Source organism: Oncorhynchus masou, chromosome 28 (genome assembly GCF_036934945.1).
Source record: "Oncorhynchus masou masou isolate Uvic2021 chromosome 28, UVic_Omas_1.1, whole genome shotgun sequence".
Classification (NCBI taxonomy): Eukaryota; Metazoa; Chordata; class Actinopteri; order Salmoniformes; family Salmonidae; genus Oncorhynchus; species Oncorhynchus masou.
In genome coordinates this window covers 29,953,569-29,959,766 of record NC_088239.1, presented here as the reverse complement: position 1 = coordinate 29,959,766, position 6,198 = coordinate 29,953,569, and positions in this window count along the sequence as shown.

The following is a 6,198-nucleotide window of genomic DNA, read 5'->3' as shown; positions in this document are numbered from 1 at the left end:
TTCACCACATTATTATGCCGCAGAAGGGAGAGTGCATCGAATGACAGAGGACCTCTACGGGAGAGTGGAACAACTGAACGCTTAGCATCATAATGAGTTCACTACTCCCCCTTCTGGAGAAGCAGACTACTACTTCACCCTTTATTTTAGAGCTGAACAATATCATGGAGATGCTGGTCTCTGTTGGTGAGGACTATGAGGTGCATCATACATGTATGATCCTCGGGATGTAGCTTAAGACATCAGATTGTGATGGTATCCCGGGTCTGAAACAAAGCAATACAATTGTTTAGAAAGTTTCCTCTCAACCTGAGAGCCTGAAAAATAGAACCTGTTTTTGCTAACGTTCCACTCCAATTAATTAACAGGAACAGATTGGTACCCAGAATAAATCTGGTGTGTCTTTGGCATAACAATTTGTGTAATTGTATAACATGATACCACCGCAATATTTGAAAATACAAAGGATTTCACTCTGTGTGGTTTTGTATTGAATTTGACCCAAACCTGTAGCTTTTAATTCAGGCCAAAAAGGGACTTTTTTCTGTGTTGTCTACGTAAAGGATTTTTTTTTAAACACATGCTTTCTTCTTTTCACTTTGCCATACAGGCCAGTAAGTTGGAGTGAAGCAATGTTGTTAATTATCGATATTTTCAAGTATGTGGTGGCAGCATCAGGTATAGTTGTCACTGTCAGAATCAAAATAAATACATGAAAGGAGCAAAGCCCAGGTAAAAAGTCAGAGGAAACCCTGCATTCTTCTGAATACCTAACCCTGGGATAGAGTTGTATTGGACAATTACACACATTTTAATGCCACCGACACCAGAATGGCATTCCAAATGGTGTTGAGTGTTCAGTCTCAGTTTCAGATCAAAGACAAGGTTTGAAAATTGCTGTCCATCAATGATTCTCAACCAAATGTAGGCCTAATAAGGATGCAATGTTACATTTTAAAAAATTTGCAAAATGCAATTTGGATGGGTTGTTAATGACTACACTCTTAGAAAAAAAATGGTTCTGGGTAGAACCATATAGGGTTCTTCAGTTTGCCCCCATAGGGGAAACCTTTTTGGTGCAGGTAGAACCCTTTGCAGAGGTTTCTCCCTAGAACCCTTTATGAATGGTTCTTCATAGAACCTCCTGTATATGGTTCTACTTAGAACCCTCTATGAAGAGTTCTACCGAGAACCCGTTCATCTTTGGATGGTTCTTCCTAGTACCCTCTGAATGGTTCCACCAGCCTTATTATCCTTTAAAATCAAATAATTTATGACATATAAGGCCTTTCTTTGAGTGCCTAGTTATGCCCTAACACAGTGCTGTAAGGAAACACTTGGTTTAAAGGTCACATCAGGCCTGCAAGCCACATTGTGCTGAATTGCAAAGTGATGTTTAATTCCTATTGGAATCCAGCCAGAAATAAGATATCCAACAAGTTTTATATTTAATCAACTGCAACCTGCATTCAGAATGACTGCCAGGGTAGGGAAGATTGAATACTGAGACTAACGGGTGCAGTAAGTCCGAATACTAAGTGATTGGATTACTTTAGAAAAATGTGTATCTTTGTGTAGCATACAATTCAACCAATGTACATGCAAAAACACAGATATTAAACAGAATTCTGAAAATCACTCGGCAATAGAGCATCCTGGGAAAGAACATATATGGTTCTATATAGAACACTTCTTGCCTTCCTAATAATCATCAATGAACCCTTGTCTTCCAAAAGGTGTTCTTCAGATCAAAACGGTTCTCTGGTAGAACCCTATTCCCTCTCAAAGTACCCTTTTGCAAACCTTTCTTCTAAGAGTGTAGGATTGTGCCTTCCCACTAGGCACACACTGGTTGAGTCAACGTTGTTTCCACGTCTTTTCAATGAAATGATGTTGAACCACCGTGGAATAGCCTAAACATTGAATGGACAACAGCAGAGAAATACATGCCTCATAATATGAAGTAAAACATCCAGGTTTCAAACAATTAAGTACATGTTTTCACTGTGTTGGTTTTCACTCATATTTAAATTGTTCAAGATCTCCATCTACTGAATGGTTTGCAGTTTTATGGTGTACTCATCCATGTGATCATTTAACGATTTGCAGAGTAGCATATTGGACACTCTTTTCAGCATTTAAAAGACATCGTGAACCACCTCGCCACTGGCATTCTAGGCTAAGCTAAAAGTAACTTTGTGGCTGTGATTGGGCAGCATTTGAATGCCGTACCAGATACAGTGCCTTCAGAAAATATTAACACAGCCTGAATTTATGATGGTTTAAATGTATACGTTTTTGTCACTGGCCTACACACAATACCCCAAAATGTCAAAGTGGAATTATGATTTAATTAATTAATTTTAAAAATGAATTGTCTCATTTAGGCGTGTCATGGCAAGCCTAAATAATTTTAGGAGTAAAACGTTGCTTAACAATTCACATAATAAATTGCATGGACCCATTCTGTGTGTAATAGTGTTTAACATGATTTTTGAATGACTACCTCATCTCTGTACCCCACAAATACAATTATCTGTAAGGTCCCTCAGTCGAGCAGTGAATTTCAAACCCAGATTCTATCACACAGACGAGAAATGTTTTCCAATGCCTCACAAAGAAGGGCACCTATTGGTAGATTGGTAAAAAAGAAAGAAAAACAGACATAGAATCTCCCTTGGAGCATGGTGAAGTTCTTAATTACAGCCAGTCACTACAAAGATACAAGCGTCCTTCCTAACTCAGTTGCCGGAGAGAAAGGAAACCGCTCAAGGATTTCACTGAGGCCAATAGGGACTTTAAAACACTTACAGAGTTCAATGGCTGTGATAGGATGGACAAACATTGTAGTTACTCCACAATACTAACCTAATTGCCAGAGTGAAAAGAAGGAAGCCTGTATAAAATAAAAAATATTCCAAAACATAGATCCTGTTTGCAACAAGGCACTTAAGCAATACTGCAAGAAATGTGGCAAAGCAATCACTTTTTGTCCTGAATACAAAGTGCTATGTTTGGGGAGAATCCAATACAACACATTACTGAATACCACTCTCCATATTTTCAAGCATATTTTCAAGCATAGTCATGGCTAAATCATGTTATGGGTATGCTTGTAATTTCAGGATAAAAAAATAAATGGAATAGAGCTAAGTACAAGCAAAGTCCTAGGGGAAAACCTGGTTTGGTGTGCTTTCCACCAGACACTGGGAGATTAATTCACTTTTCAGCAGGACAATAACCTAAAGCACAAGGCCAAATCTACACTGCAGTTGCTTACCAAGGAGACTGTTAATGTTCCTGAGTCGCCGTGTTACAGTTTTGACTTAAATCTGCTTGAAAATCTATGGCAAGACTTATATTTTTTACTAGGATTAAATGTCAAGAATTGTGAAAAACTGAGTTGAAATGTAGTTGGCGAAGGTGTATGTAAACTTCCGACTTCAACTGTATGTGACCAATGTCTCAGATTTTTTTGTCACTGAGCAAATTTCAGGTCTGCGTGGTCCCATGGTGTTTATACTTGCGTACTATTGTTTGTACAGATGAATGTGGTACCTTCAGGCATTTGGAAATTGCTCCCAAGGATGAACCAGACTTGTGGAGGTCTACAATTTTTGTTCTGAGGTCTTGGCTGATTTCTTCGGATTTTCCCATGATGTCAAGCAAAGAGGCACTGAGCTTGAAGGTAGGCCTTGAAATACATCCACAGGTACACCTCCAATTGACTCAAATGATGTCAATTAGCCTATCAGAAGCTTCTAAAGCCATGACATAATTTTCTGGAATGTTCCAAGCTGTTTAAAGGCACAGTCAACTTAGTGTATGTAAACTTCTGACCCACTGGAATTGAGATATAGTGAATGATGAGTGAAATAATCTGTCTGTAATTGTAACAATTGTTGGAAAAATGACTTGTGTCATGCACAAAGTAGATGTCCTAACTGACTTGCCAAAACTAGTTTTTGTTAACAAGAAATGTGTGGAGTGGTTGAAAAAAATAGTTTTAATGACTCCAACCTAAGTGTATGTAAATTTACAACTTCAATTGTAGATTATATCTTGAATTCACTAGATAGCAGGTCCACCAGGGTTCTTTAGGGTTGTTGATGGCCAGCATGGTGCTGTGGCAGTGCAGGTTTCGAAAGAAGACATACAACATTTGGAATCTGTGAACTGGCATATCCCATTTAAAAAGCAGGGATGGTAGAAGGTCAAGGTTAAAACAAAAAGGATGATCCATCATATTTATATTGGCTTACTTGGTTTTGCACAAAAGCCCTCCGCATTTCTTTCGTCATATTTTTAAATCCCAAAACGTGTATCTTGAAGGGGTAGATTAATATTTGAAAACGATGTTAGATGGTTCCTCAATCTGAAAGTTCTCTATTTTGCCAACAGAAACTATAATCCACGGTTCGGTTTTCTTTAAACAGCAACTATCAAAGCTGGCTGAAGTTTGATTTGTCTGTTTAAATAACACTGAACCATGGATTTGAGTTTCTCCTGGCCCACAGACTACGTTCAGGATGAGGAACCATCAAACATTACGTTTTACAATACTGAACTTCCCATTTAAATGTAAAAAAAACACCAAATCACTTACTGCCTGTCTGAGAGAAACAGCCAAGTGATCTTTGCTATGTTGATCAGCGTCCAGATCAGATAGAATGACAGATGTTGCATTTCAGGGTTGGAGGAGACTGGACCAATCACATTCCTTCATGCGGAGACAACATCAATCACAACTGAGCGATATAAATCACACATCATGTACAGTCTCATCATTTCATTTTCATCACTTAGGCATTCATGTGTGCAGGGCTGCATGAGTAACCAAACATATTTGGCATTTCTATTATTCCCCCTCCTCTCCACATACTAAAACTGTGACAGATGGGAATTGCCCCTGAAGATAGATAGATGGATGTGTTAGACTACATCTGGAAAACAGTTTAGAGTGTGTGTGTGTGAGAGAGAGAGAGAGAGAGAGAGAGAGAGAGAGAGAGAGAGAGAGAGAGAGAGAGAGAGAGAGAGAGAGAGAGAGAGAGAGAGAGAGAGAGAGAGAGAGAGAGAGAGAGATACCTCTAGAACACAGTAAAGAGAGAGTGCATGAGCCAGTGTTCCACATCCGGAGCATGGTACAGGTGTGGTCTGCCCAGCAGTACATGGTCACCTTCAGAGGAAAGGACTCATTTACCCAACATAAGACATTACCCAACGTGGTCCTTAACAGATCTCGGGAGTATAATCCACATACTACAGTGTCCACATTAGCACAGCCACCTGCTGACACTGAGATTGTACTAACATGGACACCGTAGTATAATGTTCATATTAGGACAGCCTCAGACCGAAACAACTCCTAAAGTTGTCCTAATTTGGACACTGTATATCAGTAAGATGGGAAATACATCAGTATGAGCATTAACATCACTTCCAGTTTTCAAAGTTTCTGGAAAGTGCTTTTATCAACTCATCTGCTTATTTAATGTAGTTGGTGATATGCAGATAAGGAGATCAAAATACAATCATTGGTGTTCTATCCAGAGCTGGGCTGATAACATACGGCATTTGAAACGAGTGGTAGAGGTCAAAGGTCTATCATTGCATAAAGCCATACCACAATTCTTGATACACACGGTAAAACTGTTGAGAGTGAAAAACCGAGCAGCGTTTCAATTCTTGACACACTCAAAGCCTGGCACCTAATACCATACCCCGTTCAAAGGCACCATAAATCTTTTGTCTTGCCTATTCACCCACTGAATGGCACACATAAACAATCCATGTCTTAATTGAAAAATAATAATTGAACCTGTCTCCTCCCTTTCATCTACACCGATTGAAGGGGATTTAACAGGTGACATCAATCAATAAGTGTTCATAGCCTTCACCTGCTTTCAGCTGGTCAGTCTATGTCTTGGAAAGATCAGGTATTCCTAATGTTTTGTACACCCGGTGTAAAACAAGTTGTTACACTTGGTGTATAACAAGTTGTTAGAAAAACTTCTCATCAAAGGGATCCTTTTAGTGACATACTGTACAGTATGTATTTAAAACGTCCCCGTAGGAGACATCATTTACCAGTAAGGTCATATTGGGTAAAATAGTCATTAGTGTAATGATATGATTAAACTGTCATCTGGCGAAACAGGAAGGTGATGGTTAAGAATAATAAAGATGGCTGAATGGATG